Below are 18649 nucleotides of genomic sequence, written 5' to 3'. Positions count from 1 at the left end.
TGGCTGAGATCTGTAGTACCAAAAAACAAAATGTTTACAAAACCACAACACCCTCTTTAAAGCCAGAACATTTAATTAAAAATAATAAAACCCCAATAAATACATTAAACACCCTCATTCATACCACATAAATTCATTAAAATTAAGAAAACCCCAATATACTTACCAATCTGAATTCTTCATCTGTTGTCAGCAGCTTTTAATCTGAAAATGCTTGTGTAACCCCTGGGGATGCTGCAGTTGGACTTGAGCATCCAGGGGCTAATAATCACAATTGCATCAGTAAAAAAAGAGATGGCTATAGCTATTTATCAGTCCAGGAAGAAAAACTATATTTCCCACAATGCTATTGTGGAGAGGGGGCTGAGCCTAAGAAGACTGAGAAACCAGGGGGTGGAGAGAGAGGAGCATCCTGGGAGAGACTGAGCTGTGTGACCAGTCCAGATAGGTGACCCCCAGGCAGAGGGGCACTGAATTGGTGGTCTGAGCAGAGAGAGCAGACAGTCTGCAGAGATATCAGAGCTCAGTGCAGTCCTGAACAGAACCTGCTGGAAGTCTCAGTCTGAAGCTGTAGGAGGAGGTTTGCATGCACCTCTGAAAAAGGACATTTTACAAGTAAGCCATTTTTGGAATCAAAGTTCAGACCTGTGACACACACTGGTGCAGATAAGTAACTGGTTATTTTTACCAATCTGTTATTATTCAAGTGGGGTTTGGACTATATCTGGCCACAAGGGCTGTAGAGTTAGGGATAGATGGGTGGGCAGGTAAATGTGCACCAAGTGTCTAATCATCATTTGTGGAACTACAAGTCCCAGAATACAAATAAGAAATGATTTTACAGTTGTTGCTACAGGAGGGTTTGCATACTGTGACTGCTGTAACTCACTGCAAGTGATTTAAAGACATCTAAAAGCTGCAATCTGGACACATGATGTTTCCATGCCAGGCTGCATCCATACAGAAGGGCCCCAACTTGCAGTGCACTGCTCCATTTGTGTGGCATGTTTGAATACTGTTGATGTGTGTGTGTGTTTGGCAGTACATTGTAGAGCTATAAGGAAAATATATATACATTCACCCCGCAAGATATTCCCAGTATCAGGAGCCAGTATGGTATCTGATATATTTTTGTATAAGGCTGTGACAGTTAATGTTCATATTGTATGCTGTTAATGTTATTGATTTATTGCGAGTTATTATGTTAACTGGGTGTTCATAGTAAGAAGTGGTGCTCCACTTTTATCCACACTGTCTTATTACTGTATTGTACTGTTTGCACTATTATTTCAATTATACCAAAGTATATTTTTCTATAAAATTACAAAGCTGCATTTAGGGTTTCCATTTCAATAAATGTGCCTGGATGGCTTTTGCAGCACACAGTTTGTCACAGAGTGTTAATACTGGGCAGGGGGTTTCCCGAATCTCCCCCTGGTGTATCTTTTGAACACCCCCCAGAAGAGAAAGCAGCGAATCGGGTGGAGGCACTGAAAATCAAGTACCGAGATGAGAAGCATCTGCATTGTTCAATATATATACACCCTCACAATGCATAATACAGAAGGGGGTGTTACACTTGTAAAACATGTCCAAAGGGAATTTGTAATTCCAATTGTCCCTGCTTGAAATGTTCAAAATAATTTGTATTCCAAATGTCCCTACTTGTAAATATCTTCTGTTCTTCTGGCCAGAAGGGGCCCCTTTGTTGATTGCAGTCTTCTGTTTTTCAGGCCAGGAGGGCCCCCATATTTGTAATCCAAACCGGTACATGCTTGGTTAAAAAAAAAAAATGACAGATGACGCTAACCAGCTTGTACACTCTACAAGTTTACACTTTTGACAGCTGCCAGACAGCTGTATAGGCAGGGGCAGTGTAACAGTGATGTGTTTACTAATCGCTCCAGGGTATGTTAAACAAGGGAGTGTTTGACATCGCAGCAAATCGCCAAGATTACCAGCGATTTTAAAGATCAGGGTAAAAATCGTAACTTAATACATCTGGCGACTTGGCGGCTAAAATCGTGGGTTATCACCCGCGATTTGCTGCGATTTGAAAACGTTGAAAAAATCATACTTTGAAATATTTACCCCCTGGTGTGCTTCCAATAGAGTCTGGCTGGCCATTTGGAAGCATAATCCCGCTACCAGCAACTACAAGAGCTAAGAGATAAGCGCACCTATGGAGCAGGCTGAACTCTGAACAGTCTTTGCGAGATCGGTGTTCCCCATGGCTCCTTTATATATTTTATTAAATTTTACATGCACAAGCCAGAGTTTAGACACAATATACATAATATCATAGTATGGTGAAAACATGAATAAGAGAGTGTCCCAGCAGTCTTAACCTTTATTTTAAAGTGCCCAATAACCACCTCTTTTGAGTCAGTGGAATCAGGGAATATATGGAGTAAAAAATACCATGACTTCAGCCCATTTTCTATATGAAATGAGGTGCATCAATGGTGGGGCAAGGTCGACCCCTCATTTTGTCACAAACCTATACAATCTTACCTATATGAGATCCATACATATAATTTTACTAAACTCTAACATCTCTTCAGAGACGCCAATCAAATTTCCCTAATCCTCTGATATTATAGCCTTTTGTTTAGCATTGCTTTGTTGCTGTATCTGTTAGTCCATGCATGTTTCATTTGTTTTTCCTCCTGATTTTACAACACTACAAAACATACTGGCACTATTATTATTACAGGAACATTAATAATTTGCATTTATAAGTATCACTTACAATACATGTGAGAGAAGAGAGGAGGGGAGCAAAGGGGAGAAAGGTATTGGGAGTCTAAGCGGCACAATGGTTAGCATTGCTGCCTTACAGTACTGGAGCCATGAGCTCAGTTGCGACCAGAGTAATATCTATGTGGAGATTATATGCTCTTTGTGGCTGTCCAGCTTTCCTCCCACACTTTAAAAATCACAGATTAACTGGCCTTTGACAAAATGAGCCCTAGTGTGTTAGTGTGTGTTTGTCCATATAGCAGAAAATATAGATTGTGCGCTCCATTGTGGCAGGGACTGATGATGAAATGATTAAATATTCTTCGTAAAAGCACTGAGTAGTATGTAGGAGCTATAGATAAGAGTTAATTATAAGGCTAGATTGATTTTCCTTGCAAACCGTTCTTCCTCTGCTGAGCCTCTCTGTCAGTCTCTATATTGGCTGCCTGTATTTCAACGAATCCAATATAAAATTCTTCTACTAACATACAAGGCTGTCAACAAAATTACACTGACATACATCTCCTTAGTTGTCTCAAAATATCTCCCATCTTGACACCTCCATTCTGCGTCTCTGTTCCACTCTCATCACATCCTCCCATTCTCAGTTACAGGACTTTTTCAGGCTGCACCCACTTTTTGAAATTCCCTCCCTCGCACAGTATGACTTTTTGTCTAGTCTTCAAACCTTCAAGCGTTCTCTGAAAACCCACCTATTCAGACAAGTTTATGATATTCCTCAACCACCATCTTAATCTCCCTAGGTTACCCTATTACCACCCTCTACACAGCTAACACAAGACAACAACCCTCTAACCAACATTTCTACACACACAGCCCACTCAATACTTTTACCTTTGCATTCTAGCTGGTCCAGTGTGCAATATGATGTAGCATTTGCCCTTGTGTTTCTAACTCCCATTGTCCCATAGATTGTAAGCTTGAGAGCAGAGTTCTCTTACCTCTCTGTTTGTATGTATTACCCAGTATTGTTTGTTCCCAATTGAAAAAGCACAACAGAATTTTCTGGCACTATATAAATAAATGTTGATGATGATTGATGATGATGTTGATATATTCCAGGTAGCATCATGTTTATAAGTTGATTTACCACTGCCCTTAATGCCTTCCTTTGATTATTTATGATAAGCCCCTTTCCATTAGCAAAATGTAACTGACATCACAGATTCAGTTTGGCTGCCCATTGACTTTCATTCTCCCTGTGCTTTGGAGCCTCATTTTGCTCACTACATCTAGACCTCACATGCCTAGTTAACAAGTTATCATTGCTTATGTCCTAGTAATAACTTCCAGAATCCAGCAAGCCACTGAAACTAGTATGGCTCCATTCCATGTGCTCAGCTGTAAATTTGTCCCAAATTTCTATAAAAGCCGAAATCATGCATAGCAGCAGGAAACATGGTTCATTTTCATCATAGACATTAAAAATTGTAACATTAAGATATGACAAAGATGAAATAGTTTAGAAAATGCTATTATATTGGATTAATCATTATGATGGTGAATTGCATAGAATGTAAACAAACCTAGGTAGCCATTAGTAGACCAATATTCATGATTCAACTTTAACTTTACCTTTGGATTCTAATATCAATTATTGCAATATTAATATTTGCAATCTTTTCTTCAATAGGTTGCAGGACTGGAAAACAGCATTCACACAAAGGGTCACAAGGTAGGAGATATTGGCTAATGAACAATGATTTTGTTTTTCCATTATCTTGCAATGGCTATGGGCTTGTACATCTGCATCGTTAATATGTTTACTAATAATGTTAATATTATTTAAGATTTAATTGATAATAAATGGGTAAGCATACTTTTGAGACTGTTGTAAAGTTGCATAACTGAAAGAGTTACTGGCTACATCCAATGATATGTACATAGCAGTTGCAGTGGTTTTCCAGAACTGAATTTGGTTTGTGAGGGAGATTTTTGTTACTCTTCACACCCTCTTACTTGGTATATTTTGTCAATGGTAGCAAGTATTTCTTCTGCTCACAAAAATATTTTTGTGCTTAAAAAATTGGACCACACCCACTTATTCTACATGACTCAGTTAGCCAGCTTGCCTCCTATAAGGTTTGGCCATTCTGCATAGTTCCATTGTAATTATTTGGTACAAAGTAGTTTTGTAGCATGCACCTGAACTAATAATGATTAAGCCATGTGGCATGTATAAGGTTCTTCATATATGTTCAGTTTTAAATGGCTGAATTAGCAACCCTTTCATAAACAAGTCACTTCTTCAATTGTTAGGCTATGGATGGACCATTAGGGAACCTCTCAGTGTGCCACCTAAAGAAATGCAAAACATTACTTTTTTTAGATTGACCTTTAAAAGGAATTGTATTACATAACATTTATTAGTAAAAAAAAAGACCCAGGTCCAATCTATGTCAGAAATTCACCCCGGTCTAAAATGTAAAATTTCAAAATGGTAATAATTTTTATTTAAATCTATGAAATCAGTTTCCTTAAATTGCATGAGTAAGATTTTTTTTTAGGAGAGTTAGCTAAGGACATAAACCAAAATTCCCGTCAGCTGCTGTTTAGTCATCAGATCCCCATGTACTGTTTTACAATCGAGCAATTTAATTATATATTTAATCGGATGTGTGCACAAATGTGAGGTTACTGTCAGGTTAGTATTTATCCAGGTTGTTAAATCTGATTGTCTAGGAAAACGTGATGCTGACATCATCACAACAGCTATTTTTGTCCTTTCTATTAATGCTTCTTTAAGCACTATAATGTAACTTAACTAACAAAGGAAAGAAAGTATTAGTCATTGCTCCGTTTAAATAGGACAATGTTTAAGACATAATATGACTGATTTGGACTCATTGAATTAAAATGATCTTCTTTTATTAAGAATGTGTTATCAGATATCCAGAATGCATTAAATCTGCCTGTATTACTAGTTATTTATATGGTCTCAGCCAACATTGAAAGACATAAATAGCAAGTATAGAGTTTCTACAAATATCTGATTCCTACCTAAGTACGGTGCTTTTGTAGTAATTTTATATGATCTGGGAAATCATTATGAGATAAGGTATATACAGAAGACATTTGTTGCACACCTGACCTGAGATGCATTCAACATCATTGGTCTTGCAAAAGAGATCATATATCCTCATGGAGAATGGGGGAACTACTTACATGAGTGGTCACAGAGAATGCATAATGGACCATGAACAGAAGAAAATAATGCATGCTGGTCAATATTGCTATTACCACTTTTGCGTACTATTATAGATCAATGATCCCTATTAAAAACTCCATTTCACCTCCATTTGCATAGCATTCATCCTCAGACCATGGCACTCAGGCATGCAGCAAGCATCCATCTGTACATACCCTTAAGGTATTAGTAGTAACTATTTTGTAACAAATTATAACAGGGTAAATGCAAGATATTCTGTCTGAATAACATCACTGTGCACAATGACGGATTGCACACTTAGTTAATGACCTTGCATGTGTCTATAAAATCCTTATAGAGTAAAATCTAAATATTTATACATCACCTGTTTGCGTTATTCATAGTGGTTTTTTAAGTAATGCCAGCTTGCATTGTTTCTGTCAGTTTTACAATTAATGGAATTACTTAAATGTCTTTTTTCTTATCTAGCACTGTCATGGTCCTATTAAATATCACTAGTTCTTCTGTGGAACAATAGTAGCACTCACTGAGCTTTCTGAGGAACGATTCATTGCTTTGATTAATAGGTTAGAATTACCATTCATGAATATAAAGCTAGTAATATGTACATTTATTTAATTGGCAGGATCATTTGTCACCACTTGAACACTGCATTAACTGGATATTGTTTTATTTAACTACACTAGCTTAAAAAACGAGTCTATGAGAATTTCTGTACTGCAGTATCTTAATGTAAAATAATTCCTGGCAAATTAAAGTTCCTTTTCATACTTGAAATATATTTTAAACCTATTTCCTAAGTGTTTAGATCATGTATTTTTCTTTTAATGCATAGTACAGTAAAAATGAACTAGGATTTATGTTGAGTTATGAGTTGGCTATGTGTTCCAATTTAGTATGTCTCTTAAAGAGGCAACATCTACATATCTTAAAGAGGTAACATCTAAAATTGTCCCCTCTCACTCTTTACACAAAGCAACTTAAACCTTTACTTTAGGGCATTATATACTATAAGAGACAAATCATAACTAGTTTTGTAATGTTGTAGACTGGTAGTAAAGTAATTGTGACTAGTATTAAAGTATTTTCATCGTTTTTCAATAAGCATTGTCTAAGTGATTTATGTGGTTCCAAAGCACAAGCAATTTATTTAGCAAAAGCAAATGTTTAGCAGTTCAATAAATAAGTACAATACAGTGGATACCAAATACATACATATATATGCTGCGCCCGCTGCACTCCGCTGGTACCAACTACAGTCCTTCAGTCCAGAAGACTGTGGTCAGAGATGACTGTTTTAGCTGGTTCCAGGGAGCTGTATATATACACTCAGTGATACAGAGAAAACAATACAGATTATGTGGCTTGCTTCTATAAGTCCAGGCTTCAGGAGGTTCCAGTGTAATGCAGGTCATAGGCCAGTTCAAACTAAAATATCCAAAGGTGGAAGTCAGCTCTCCAGGGGCTGCACTCCGAGTTTCCCGCCCAGAATTCAGTTTAAACTAGTCTATTTACACTACACAGACAATATCATTCTCATCATTTATTCCCTACAATCTATAACTACCATACGCAATGTGCGTTCTGTTTGGCGATTGCACCGGATGTCCGCGAATAAATTGGGGATTAGAATGATACTAAACCTGATATGTTTTCTGTAACCTGAATCTTAAATATCACTTAAGTGTACATATAACCTTATAATATATATAACTCTAAACCAAATACCATCTGCTCATAAACGACTGTGGAATGGAACCATTATGAATATAAAATATATAAATAAATGAATGTGAAAGTGCAAGTGTATGCGTGCGTGTTTTATCGTGGGATCGCGCCATAACACGTAATACATGGCGTACTGATCGCAATCGCTCGGTAAAACAATATTAATCAATGTACTTTCTTTCATCCAATTATACGACTTTGACACTAGAAACAGTGAGACTCTGCAATGAACCATTTGGTAGGATAGTAGATTAAATTAATAATTACTGTTTGAGAAGCTAATTCTTTACATCCTAGTAGTGTGAGAGTTTTTTTAAAAGCAGTATAATAAGAGAATAATGAGTGCAATCCACAAGATGTACAGAGAAAGAGGGCAAACTATATGAAATGGAAAACAACAAGAAAAGGGTATTCACAACTGTGTATATACTGTAATTATATAGAGATTTTCCTTTATTGCCATCATACAATTATATACAGTACTTTGCAGAAACACATAGGAGCTGATGGTGAGTACTACTTCAGTGTGCGTATCTTTACGAGGAATGCCCAGAAAAGTATCTGCACACATATGTGCCTATGCAGGTTTCCATTGACCCCCCTTGCGCCTATTAAGGCAGGTTGAGGGCGGGAAGAAGCTAATGTATACTGAGTACTGCAATGTTCACGCAATTGCAAACAGATGCATAAACACCTGTTGAAGATGTATTATTTGCGGGTGGTCAGGGGTAGCTGTAAATAGCGGATGATGACGACAGTCGTCAGTGACAGTGAACCTCTTGTGATCGGCTGTTTGTGAATACTTCACGGTCACTGATAGCTGCTTTTTTCATTGCACGTGCATACATTATGCTTTTGTGTGCTTGTTTAAGTAACTTTTTTTCACATACATAAGACAGGTAGTTGTTTCTTCTGTTTTAGAGAGGTTTTTGAAGTTTTATTAATACCTTATAGTGAATACATATTTTGCAAGCAAAACAAATTGTTTATACACATGAATGTAAGTGTATGTGACATATACTTGGCGCAAGTCCAATTTCCGGCTGTGACAATTGCTGCCAACTCTACATCAGCCTCAGTGTATTCGTTCGGTCATTAGACGTGTATATATTCCCTAGGTTTGTAGGTGCATTCTAATGTGCACTTCATACAGGTTAAACCAGCCATATTTTAATTAGTAGAAGTGTTTTGGGGTTATGCGTCGACAGCTGTGCATGATAGTTCTTGGCCCTTAAAACTTCCCATGCTGTAAAGAAATATAATGCACGGTGCTATTAGTCATATAGAAAATGATGTACTGTACGTTTGAGCCAAGGAAAACACTGGGCTGCACAACATTTAAGGAAAATCAATTAATACTTTCACACTTCTATATTCCCAGCTATTAAATTGCTCAGTTAAAGGCAGCGTAGTAATATTTTATAGGTGCTATGAAATTTAACATGTTTGAGTATTGGAAACATGTAAAGAATACACTAAGTCATTATCCTGAATCATCTGCAATATAAGTTTTCTATGTATTCTGTAGTCCAAATAGTATATTAAAAGGTAGATGTTCACTTGTATAAAAACATATGTTTTTCACTTTTTTTCAGAAGGTTAACACAATTTTGTTAAAAATACTAAATCTAGTCTATATAAAAAGTTATAGCTTTGTTTATAGGCAGGAGATTTTTTAACATTTTCCTGTAAGAAGTTAACAGTAATTAGAGCTGACCCACTAACCTGCACCTCATAAATCAAAAAAGTTAAAATAGATCTTTCAACTCCATATATTCTAGAATAATATCCCCTTATTCTATTCTTACTGGAACATTTGCTCTGAAATACCTAAATGCTTATGAAATGTGCCTTGCAAATTGTTTTCATGGGTCTTCTTTGGAAGTGAATGGCACATTATGTTGATTTTGAACTAATTTGGCGGATAATCACTAATAATTAGGGATAAACTACTCAGCACTACTAGTCCTATTTCCTCTCCCTGAGACCTGATGTACATTCGCTCACTGTAGTGTACAGTATACACATAAGTTCTAAATTGAAACCTTTCTCTGTACCCAGCATCTGTCTAACAAATAGTGAAGTGAGGCAGTGATGTTTTAGCAGGGTTGCCAAGTGGAATTCAGGGCCCCAGTACAACAACTTATAGTTGAGAATGTAGAAAAGTGCTAGAGGGCATGGCTATACATCATTGGGCATGGCTACCAGGTGAGAAGCGCTAGACCACCCACCTACAGAAACAAAACCTGTATTGTTTTGTACACCATTAAACAGTCACCAAAAATTGGGATTGTCCCACTAGAATCATAACATTTTACAGACTCTCCTTCTCTCTCCTACCTGTTCTTGTCACTTTCACCACCTGTGGCTGCAGGTTTCTTTAGTTGCGGCTTGTCTGGATCCTGGAATGTTGGGGGCCCTATTTGGAAAAAAATGGGTACATTTAGAAAATTACGACCAGCCCCGGCATTGAATCAATAGCACCCACAATAATAATTAGGCCTTCCTCCAGCCCCAACATTAAAATAATAGTATTCACATTTAATAAATAAACCTATTTTCCTCCCTCTAAACAACCCCAGCAATAAATTAATAATATTTACATTTCAGAAATATACCTATTTCCCACAACCATCAGTGCCATTAAATAATTCATAGGCATATTTAATAAAGAGACCTCATTCTCCCCAAACTCGTCGCCACATTCAATAGCCCCCAAACCACCCCATTTTAAATTAATAGTCCCCATTAAATTTCCCCACAAACAAAATTGCACCCATTAATTAGCCACCACCTACCTCACAGTACTTTGCCACAAGCCCCCTGTGCCATCACATACGCACACTACCACAAGTCCCTTGGACCATCACACACACATTACTGTGCCCCTTCATCACCACGTTGTGCCCCCTTATGATCACACTGCGCCCTCCATGCTGCTTTTCCCCCCTTCACCCGGCCCCCCGTCATCACACTGTGCCATCCTGCCCCCCCTTCTCCTTCATCACTGTGCTATCCTGCCCCCCCTCTCCATCACTGTGCCATGATAACCCCCCCTCCCCTTTATCACTCGGTGCCTTTCTGCTGCCCCCCCCTTTTTTCCCTCACACTGTGCCTTTCTCTCCCCCCCCTTTTTCATCACACTGTGCCTCTCTCCCCCCCTTTTCATCATACTGTGCCTCTCTCCCCCCTTTTTCATCATACTATGCCTTTCTCCCCCACCTTTTTCTCATACTGTGCCTTTTTCACCCCTTTTTCCTCACACTACTTTTCTGCTTTCCTCCCTTTGCCTCCGTTCTTTTACTTACCTTTGTATTAGCTTCTTTCATCTCTTTTCTTTTGTCTTTTCTCATCTTGCTTCTTTATTGGTCATCTCTGCGCCACTAGTTACTGAATGTCGGGCGTGACTTGATAACGTTATGCTCAACATTAAGTGTGAACAGAGCAGAGAGGAAGGAGTAAGGAAAAAAGCAAAGAAAATTAAATTTAGGTTTAAAAAATGCAAATAAAAATAAAAAACGTGGGCAGTGACCGGGCCTGGGTAATTAGTGCAGAATGCAGGGTGATGCTATTCCCGTCATCATGACACCGCTATCCCCTGCTGGACAATGTCATTGTGCAGCGGAGGATAGGAGGCATCAAGGCACGATTATCAGCAAATTAAGTCATCATGGTCTCTATCCCACCCATTTCTCTATGGGAGTTGGCAGAATACAGGAGGGTAGTCTTTCCAACCAGGTGGCTGGGAGGACTAAACAAAATTTGTGAGTCTTCCATAAATCCATTTAGAGGTGGCAAGTATGGTCTGAATTCACGGTAAACTGAGTGTATATAGAAGCTTTGGCACTCTGGGACCAGGAAGAACTTAGAACCTGGAGTTCTGTAATAGTATATGGAGGAATAAAAGGAATAAAAACAATTAGGTCGCGTGACTGTAAAATTTTGTGCACAATGCATTTTGGTTTCTTTTATATAAATAATATATTTCTATAAAATATAATAATAACTTATACACACCGCACACCTGTAAGTCCCTTGGCAGGTGTACAATCATGTCTCCTCATACACTCACAAGGAAATGGTGCCTTTATACAAAACTGTGTAGGAATTTTCAATACTGTTGTCTCAATCAAAAAATTACCAATGCCTCTACCAGCCTGATTTCTCCACTCGACCAATAGGAGCAAAGAAATTATGTCAGTATGGAGAGGGAGCAGCTGGCAATTCACATGTGTATATAGGCAAGAAGCTGCAGAGCATTGACCCCAACCTAACTTTTTGGGGTATATTTACTAAACTGCGGGTTTGAAAAAGTGGAGATGTTGCCTATAGCAACCAATCAGATTCTAATTATCATTTTGTAGAATGTACTAAATAAATGACAGCTAGAATCTGATTTGGTTGCTATAGGCAACATCTCCACTTTTTCAAACCCACAGTTTAGTAAATCTAGCCCTTAATGTCTTATCTAGAGTAAGAAGTGCGCAATATTTTTTAGTATGTCAATACTGTATTCTCAGTGAAAAAATTAGAGTAATGACATTACAAAACAGTAAAGAACTTTCATGCATACATCCATTTAAAGAAAGAAGGACAGACAAGCAGGCAAACAGACAAATTTACAAAGCACACACAGACATAGTAGTCATATACTGTATGCGTCTGGTATGTGTGGGAAGTATGTGTGCATGCATATATATATAAATCAATAAAATATATTAATATATATAATTACATTTCATTACATGCATACACCATTCCCTGATCCCGGATGTCAGAAATGAAATGCCCATTATACTAGAGTGGGAGGTTTGCCAAATCAGATTGCACATTGAGAAATGCTTACAAAATAGAATCCGGGATTATCCATATGTTTCAGTGAAGATATGTGTAGGATTTCTGAACTCTGTGTTTAGCTTGGTCAGTGACAAGAATATGTTTATGATATGTCAAAGATAGATTCTGGCGTGCAGAGACAAGATAAACAGTTGTGGTTAATAAAGAAAAGGGAAAAGAGTGATTCTTTATAAAAGCAGCAAACAAGAGTGAATGTTAAAGCTCCACCGTGTCACACAATTGTTCTGCATTCTCGTCCAAACTCAAACTGATATGTAAAGGCAAATTGGTCATTTGAATTAGTGGGATAAGGGTTTAACCTACCGTAGCATTCATAGTAATGTATACTACCGTATTATTATATTTAAAGGGCTTTTAAATGATTCTATAACCTTCCACCGCTCTGTTATATAAACCTTGCCATTCTTGGCCACCTATGGCACCCTATCCCTCCTCATCCTGCCTATGTCCGCATCTTTTCATATATTACATTTAGCGGCTTTGTTGTCATTTTCTCCAAATCATGGGCAACCTAAAAATAAACCATTGCCTGCAAATCATATGCATACAGCTTATATTAATTCACATCCACAAAGTACAATGATTTCTCATTTCCTCATGTCTCAATTTAAGTTCCACTAAAATGATAACTAACATATACTCTTAGGATAGAGCAAAGACTTCTGTTTAGTATGCAGATAGATGCACAACATCAGCACACTGAATAATAATAGCCGTTGATAATTATTTTCAACATACTGAGAAGCCGTACAAAGCAGTTTCCCATACATTCATAATATAATTATAAGCAGATATGGAGAATCATATCTAGCATGCAGAATGAAAGTTAGGCACTGTGCAGTCACCACATATACTTACAGGACGAGAACTCATACTGTGAACTACATCATCATCATTGTTTATATTGAAAGCTGGAGAGACAATATAACAGAGTCATTCAAAAACACAAATCCTACATAGGAACAGAATGAGGATTCATGAGGTTGATTGAGAGAATGTGCAGACTGGAGGTTGATGGTAGAGGGTGTCCGGCTTGTCATATCTTAAACTCTAGAGCATAGCATATACAGCAATAGAAATGGTACTGAGCAGCGGTGAGTGTTTTTGGGTGTGTCAACATATTATAAAGTGTGGGAGAATTCCAAAGGCTTGAGTCATTAAGGAGAGCAAAGCAAAAAAAGGATTAAGTTTGCTCCCGGACAAACCATGTTACAATGCAATGGGTGCAAATTAGTTTATTAGTTTGTACGTGAGTTAAACACTGGCTATTTTTTCATGTAGCACACATATACTTGATAGCTTTATTTTTACACTGACATTTAAAGTTGATCTATGATATACCTTATCACAACTATAAACCTGTCCCCATATTTTAAATGTACCTCCCCCTCCAATGCAACATGGTTTTGGCCAGGTGCAAAGTTATTATTTTTTTTATTCTTTACTTTCCTTAATGACTCATGCCCCAAGTGCTTAATTGTAACCTCTGCAGATGGATGTGCACGTCAACAGGCAAATTCACTATGATCTAGGCATGTGTCTTTTCTGTCCCATTTCCCATGTATTGTAAAAATATTAGATATCTTGGTCCTGATTCAAACATTGCTTTTGCCAGAATAAATTACAGAATATACTGAATATACACAGAATTATCATTTGGTAATGTCTTTTATTAGACAAAAAACAGCAAATTGTGGCATATATCTGGAGTCATCTAAAAAAGTTACACATAAGTGTTCTTCCTAATTTCCATTGACAGAGATTGATGTGGGATTTATAACTACATACTATGTGTTGTTATTGGGATACCTTGGAGAGGTATCCAAGAGTGGAGCGAAGTTGAGCAAACCAAACTTTGCCTGGTGTTCTAACGGTGTCTTTAAGAAGTCATATTTTTAAGTAAACTGATTTGCTAATGTTGTTTATACAAAAAAAAAAATATGCAAGAGATGGCATCCACATAAAGGGACTTAAAACCTATTGAATATGAATGAGGCTGAAAAAAGCCAAGAACACACTTAATGAAATCCATTACCCAAGGGGCATAAATAATTACCAAGTTTACTTTGTGTTGCTTTTCTGCTCTTTAAATGTGGCTAAATTTGCAGATATATTTCCCATCTAGATGTCACACAAACATTTGATTTTAATTTACAGCATACATTGTACAAGGATTCTACTCTGATATGTATAAGTGTACACGTGAAGTCTTTAGTATAGTATATTATGTGTACATATTGCTAACGCACATTGTTTTCATATCAAAATTTGCTTGCATCGTGAAAATATATTTGATAATGACAGCCAAGGTCTTTTCATATAAATGTCTGTCTCTTTATTATATTTTAGCCTTCATAATATGATGGGGCCGTGTGATGGCTCAGATAATATTGATTTTTCCTTGGAAACCATTTTGGGAACTATTTCTGTGCAATTTGATCATGAAGACAGATCAGACAGACGCATAATCACATTTTACTGAGCGTAGATGTTACCAGCTTCCCCATTCTTAATCTGTTTATGTCAACTAGCGAGATGGGATTGAAATTAATCTTTTAGAGTGTATGCATTGTGTCCTATTGTGGTTAAAAGGTTAAAATTCAGTATATATGATGTTATAGAGGGAATCCTTGAGTAAGATAATGCAAACTTGGCAAAATGATTAGGTAGGGAGTCCTGTGGTTTGGAGGTATTAGCTTTTCACAATATACAATACAAATGTTATCATCTATTTAATGTAATGACGATACAAGAAATAATGTGTAAACGACACACTGAATCTACTGGGGACTCTAGTACAAGTATTAGTAAAATGTTGTGCTCAATGTCCAAGGTCTGAATAATTTAATTGTAAGCTCAGTTTTACCTGAAATGTTCTGTAAACCACACTATAGAACATGGTATGCGCTATAACATTGCTGCTTTGATTTTCTCTTCCAATTGTATTACCTGAATTTAGTTCACAATACCATAATGGAACCCAGACAAGCCAACCTCTGTCCATTTTGTGATTTGTCAGCTTGCCAGCCCTCAAATGAATAACTAGAACGAGTGCAATAACCTGTGCTGACTAATTCTCCCTGCAAAATCAGAAACCATCCCAAGGCTTCAACAGGCTCATCTGGTAACATTATAGCATCAAGAGCCCCAAAGTCATACAGTGAGCCAACCCCAGACTGGTCAGCATAGTGCTGAGTTCTGTAGGGAATTGTGCCAGCAATACAAAATGCAGGCCCTCCTCTAGGGAAAACCCTAGCATTCAGGCTCTGCCCGTACTCTTTGGTGACGTTGGAGAACTGGGTGTTAAGTAATCTTTATAAATATTTAGTTTAATATATGAAACGACAGGTTCCAATGAGCTCTGTTATGTTGGCATTTGTTCCATACACCAGAATGCTCTGGCTGCCAAGGGGAGTCATGCGTATGCTGGCACTTGCAGTTCTACAAGCACCAGCATATCCAAACAGTTAATCTAACAGTTAATCGTTACCAGTGCCAGGAGATGGAAAATATGAAAAAAGCTGTCATACTAATAATGTTCATATAAACAAAAAATATTTTCATTTATCCAAAACTAATTTACAAGAGCATTGATGCCATAACAGGCAGCCTTTCAGAGTCTACAATGACTGACAGTAGAGACCAATAGCTTATAGCAGGGTTTCCCAAACCCAGTCCTCAGGGCTTACCAACAGTGCAGGTTTTCCATATCACCTTGCTGGAGCACAGGTGTATTCATTACTGACTGACACATTGTAACAGATCCACAGGTGATCCTAATTATGTCACATGTGATCCGGAAAACCTGCATTGTTGGGGAGCCCTGAGGACTGGGTTTGGAAAACCCTGGTTTATCGTATATTACACAGGAAGGGTCCCCGGGATTGCACGGGTCTGATTTGTTATGTGTAGTAGTTTTTATATATTAGCAAATTATTTGGTAAAAAGACCAAAAATCCTATTTAGAAGATAAGATTTGTTGCTTTGTCGCATTGTCGTTATGTCATGTTGTTGTCAGTTTTCCTCCCAGGGGTCAAACAATTGTTTACAACCATAAAATTATGTTTTCAATATTTTTCGCATTGTCGGCTTGCTGCTATGTAATCTAATATCTTACTTTTTCAATACTAAATAACTATGTAAAATTTGGCAACTTTACCTTGAAATGTCTGGAAGATATTTGCGAAAAAGCAAGCAAACAAAACTTTATACATATGATCTTAGGTATAATGGCAATTTAATAAATTCAGGTGTTTATTTAATTCTTGAGTTACATGATTTACATGAAAATAACAAAGACCAAAATTATGGTTAAGTAAAAAAAAATGCCTTTTTTTTTCTCCTTAAACTCCAGATACAATAAAGAATAATAGATATCATTTATTTATTCCCCATTTTCTCCAAACTAATTAAGAAGCTACTTATCTTGCTTTATCTACTCTCACTGCCTTTTTCAATTCTCCTTCATTGAGCTTCTGCCCCCAATGTTCCACTTATGTCCTCACAAAAGTGATAAACGATCTATTTACACCAAAGTCTAAAAATCCTTTCTACATATTCCACCTGGATCTTTTTGACACTTTGGATAACGTTGATTACTTTCTTCTCCTTCACTCAACTGACCTTCATGATACAAATGTTCCCTGGTTTTCTTCTGACCTATCAAACCGCTGCTATCCCCTCCTCTCCCACTTCTGTTGGTGAATTAGTTCACACACTTGGCCTCCTCTAACACCTCTATGCTGACAACACCCAAATCTACCTGTCCTCCCCGACCTCTCTCATGTGACCAACTATATCTCCGTTATATCAACAGGGATGACTGCAGGCTAATTACATCTCAACATGTCCAAAACAGAGATGACCATGTTTCCTCCTCTCAGAGTGACCACTTCCTTTCTTATCTCAACAACACTGACATTTTTGTAGATACACAAGGCCTTTGCATTGGCGTCTTCCCAGACTCTGTTCTCTGCTTTACTTGTCACATTCAGTATCTCTCACAGTCCTGTTGCATCAACCTTAAAAATATTGCTAGAATACACCCTTTTCTTACCCAACATGCATTCCTCTTCTATGTTGGTTACCACTGTCCGGCACTGTCAGAGGAGGAATATGGCACATTACAACCCATCAACACTAATAATACTGATTAGAATTTGTTACCAACCATCTTAAAACACCATTGCCATGGACATCATGCCCAAATGATTATCAGTTGCGGAGTGCACTTCATGCCACACTCATGTTGAGGATTATGTTAATGGATGGAGCTTAAGCAGCACAAACGAGTGTGACATGTTTCTGAACTACCCATTAGTCCCAAAGTATGGGTTCCATCTGTACATCACCTGGCACTATGAATTCACTAAAAATTAGATACTTCGCAAACATTGATGATTTGTGTAGATATTATTGAACTTAACCTAAAGAAAACTTGATATGCTGTAGCCTGTGATCTGCACAAGTTGTTATGTCTATAACTTTAAACCTTGCCATGACAATCCAGTTTGGAGAAAAACAACCATAATTCATGATTGACAAAGTGCTGGAAACGTTGACACGTAAATATGGCACGTGCAACCCTAGCAACTAGACTGTGTATTGCATCCAAAGACAATTATATGCTTTCTTTAATTAGCTGCCTTTGTTCTTGCCCAGCTTTGTGCTACACTGGCTTTATGCAAGATTATATGTGATGGAGTGGCTGCAGTTCTCAGGACACAATACAGATTTTCTGCAATTAAAAATGGAACACTGATTTCCATCCCATGTGCACGGAAAGTGGGACATGTATATTTAAAGTCTTAAAATGTTTACAAAGGAGGTTACTCAGAGCTCTTTTCTATGGCTGTGAGCAAATATGGCAGAGCATTCTGCTTTTCCTTTTACTCGCTTCCCAAGAGATTATCTCATTTAACAAATTAGAAAGAACAAGAAATATCCATATACTGTATGGTGTTTGCTTATTTTATTAAACACAATAAATGAACATTTCTAAGCATTTATGTATCTTACGTGTATACAAATGTTATAGTTCTTTAAAATCAGAGATAAAAGAGGCAGCTGACTCTATACAATAATTATAACTTATTGCCATAGTGAATAGAATAGTAGTGCTTCCATGTCTCG

At 37.4% G+C, this 18649-nt stretch overlaps 1 protein-coding gene across 24 annotated transcripts in view; it reads left to right on the top strand.

Annotated features, from left to right (window-relative positions):
* PTPRD (protein tyrosine phosphatase receptor type D) overlaps window positions 1–18649 on the top strand; it is a 1423918-nt gene that overhangs the window by 1010024 nt on the left and 395245 nt on the right. For all 24 annotated transcript variants that reach the window (XM_075209451.1, XM_075209482.1, XM_075209417.1 and 21 more), the window contains exon 9: window positions 4397–4438. The gene's annotated coding sequence lies outside the window, so the exon portion shown is untranslated. The remainder of the gene's footprint in view (window positions 1–4396; window positions 4439–18649) is intronic.

Source organism: Mixophyes fleayi, chromosome 1, assembly GCF_038048845.1.
Source record: "Mixophyes fleayi isolate aMixFle1 chromosome 1, aMixFle1.hap1, whole genome shotgun sequence".
Classification (NCBI taxonomy): domain Eukaryota; kingdom Metazoa; phylum Chordata; class Amphibia; order Anura; family Limnodynastidae; genus Mixophyes; species Mixophyes fleayi.
This window is presented reverse-complemented; position numbering and strand designations above follow the sequence as displayed.